The sequence below is a fragment of the Rutidosis leptorrhynchoides genome, chromosome 4, assembly GCF_046630445.1.
Source record: "Rutidosis leptorrhynchoides isolate AG116_Rl617_1_P2 chromosome 4, CSIRO_AGI_Rlap_v1, whole genome shotgun sequence".
NCBI lineage: Eukaryota > Viridiplantae > Streptophyta > Magnoliopsida > Asterales > Asteraceae > Rutidosis > Rutidosis leptorrhynchoides.
Window position 1 is genome coordinate 587,549,363 of NC_092336.1, and position 3,089 is coordinate 587,552,451.

The 3,089-nt window shown below is 36.3% G+C and overlaps 1 long non-coding RNA gene across 1 annotated transcript; it reads right to left on the reverse strand.

Annotated features, from left to right (window-relative positions):
- Nucleotides 1–1,446: 1,446 nt before the first annotated feature.
- LOC139904564 (uncharacterized) lies at nt 1,447–3,089 on the reverse strand. Its single transcript, XR_011778886.1, has 3 exons — nt 2,815–3,089; nt 2,625–2,716; nt 1,447–1,693 (listed from the first exon to the last, which is right to left on the reverse strand). It is a non-coding gene; the product is annotated as an uncharacterized lncRNA (long non-coding RNA).

The window sequence follows — 3,089 nt, forward strand, 5'->3', positions numbered from 1 at the left end:
CAGGTTGTGTAATCATATGTTTTGTTTCTTTTTTTTGGGGGGGTGGGACGGGTAGCAAATCAAAAATTTCTTGGGTTGAATGGGAAGATACAATTTTACCTTATCCGGGGGGGTGGGGGGGGGGGGGGTGGTAAAATTTGGGTTCACTAAAAACAAAAAAATATGGGGTTGATTGGCAAATGGTGGTGGAGGTTTAAGACCGAAACCAACTCTTTGTGGGTCAAAGTTATATCTAGTATTTATGGGACCTCGGGGGGACTTTCATGTGATGACTCTTTTCGTAATGACTCAATTAAATCAATTTGGTTTGGGATTATAAATACGGGGGTAAACATTGAAGTAACCGGTCTTGCTTTTAGAAACTTTTTTGTGAAGGAAATAGGTGATGGAGCGTCTACTTCATTTTGGAACGAGGATTGAATTGGAAATGAAAAACTCAAAATCGAGTTCAAAAGGCTTTCAAGACTAGAGCCGAATTTAGATGCTTCAATCCAAGATAGACTTTCATGGGACGGTGCAAAATGTGAAGATAAATGGGCATGGACAAGGGAACCAAGTGGTCGGGCAAATGATGAACTACAAAGGTTAAATGAAATGATTTCAAATGTGAAGTTTAACCCGCAAGAAAGAGACAAATGGAAATGGAAGGCGGGTGGGGGCGAACATTTCACTACAAAAGAACTTACAAGTTTGATCGACTCGAAGGTGTTAACTACAAATCACTCATTAAGCGAGACATTGAGTAATAAGTTGGTACCGAAAAAATTGAAGTTTTTGTATGACGAGCAAGGAAAAAGCGTCTTCCGGTGTTGGTGGAACTTGATAAAAGAAGTATTGATCTACACTCGGTTAGATGCCCATTGTGCTACGATGCTATTGAGACGGTTTGAAGTATGGTGCAAGGTGTTCGATTGGTGTGTAAACACTCCATGATTGTGTGTAAACACGCATTTGAAGTATGGTGCAAGGTGTTCGATTGGTGGGGTCGCGGGGGTGTACCATATGTTAACGTTGAGGACCTTTTTTTAGACACGGGGCAAGCAACTTCGTTTATTGGTAAACTTATTTGGCAAGCGGTAATCTGGTCGTCTAGTTACCTCATTTGGAAAAACCGAAACCAAAAAGTGTTTACAAATAAAAGTTGGAATGTACCGATGGCTTTGAACGAGATACAAGTAAAAACATTTGAATGGGTCGTGAAAAGGTGTAAAACGAAGAATATGGATTGGGATACGTGGTTACATACTCCCCAAGTTTTTATTACATAAATATCTCCTTGTTATGGTGCTAACTTAGCATCAGTGTATATAGTATAGTCTGTGTATGTGATAACTTAGAATATGTGCTGTATATGCTACTTATGTAGCTACTGTGATGTGTGTGTTCTTCACAAAATGGAGAACATATTATGTTTGTGGTTTTCCATCAATAAAATACTGCCTTTAAAAAAAAATCACATGTTTTGTTTGGTACATACAGGTCGCATAAAGGGGAAAAAGCATGTTGGTAACCTTAAGCATAATGATGTCAAAAACTGCCCTTAACTTTTAAAAGAGATGTAGTTCTGGATGAAAAATAAACATTAAATGGCATGTCCATTTTGTAAAGGGTAACACGGCCAATTTGATACCTGGGCAGTTCATCCGTCACCTTCTTGTCGTTTGAATCCGGTTGCTATAAGAGTTATGCTAACCTGAGTGAAGAGATAAACGAATTGAACATTCAATAACTCATATGCAGCAGCAAAAAGTATAAAATAAAATAGAGAATTCATATGACAGCTTCTTTATTAACATTTAAAATTCCATAGGAAGTCCAAATTTTTCATTCTTGCAAACTACAGTATTCTTATTCAACATTTACACGAAGGTGGTTTTTTCGAACTATAGTACAATGAAATAAAATTGGTTACAAAACTCAAGTTAGCACTTGGATACACAACTCACATAGACCACTTATTGATGGATCAATGACCGCTCCAAAAATCAAGTTAGCACTTGGATCTACAAGAATGAAAACCGTCTTACGCTGCAGCATTTGCAAAGTGACATTTTAGACTTCATTGTGTACATTATGTAGTTGTGTCAGAAAACATTCATATCAATTGGGCTTCAATTGAAATATAATCTAATTCAAGTGTGTTATTAGATTGGTAAGAAATTAAGATACAATTTAAAGTAAATGACTACTGAGTGAATGAACTTCTAAATGCAAAATTAAAAATGCAGAGGAGATATTCAACCAATGCATATCTAGAAGCGATACAAAACAGATGAGAACGATGTATAACGAGCATTGTGAAAATTAAAACCAGTTTCATGCAAACAAAACATAACCTCATAACGAAACCATGTTTAGAAAATGTGTGACACAACTTACCATAAAAATTAGCACTTGGGTCAAAATCCACAGACATTAGCCTTACATCCTTTTTGCAAAACTTATATGGTTGGGACCAACTGATAAATGCAAACTCTGTACTATAGTATTCTTATTCAACATTTACACGAAGGTGGTCGGTTTGCAACAGTACAATCAAATAAAATGGTTAGAAAGGTGAGTGTAGGTGGCACTGCAGACAAGCAAGTATATTGTGAAGACGTTCTATTAAATACAAAACTTACTTGACCACTATTGATGGAACAAAGAGCGCTCCAAAAAACAAGTTAGCACTTGGATCCACTAGATCGTGTATGACTTCTGCTGCAACATTCACCTGGAAAGTGACATTTTAGACAATATCAGTGGTCAAACAAACAAATAATAATATTATTCTATTATATTCTATATATCATATTGTATATATTATGGTACCAGCTTTTTCAATTAGCTATAGAAGGATTTGTATTTGCATCAAGTGTAGCCCCTCAATCCGGTAACATTTACTATGTTACTCCCAATTATTTCTATGATTTCAATCCCTGCCCATACATCCATCAACAAGCTGCTCGTCGCCCACTTTGACACCTAATATCCGAATTATATAAACTGCAATACACTAACAATAGCAAAATAATAAACAATACTAAGATAAGTTAGAACACCTTCTTTGGAGCCTACATAGCTTGCTTGAATGGTGAAACGACAAC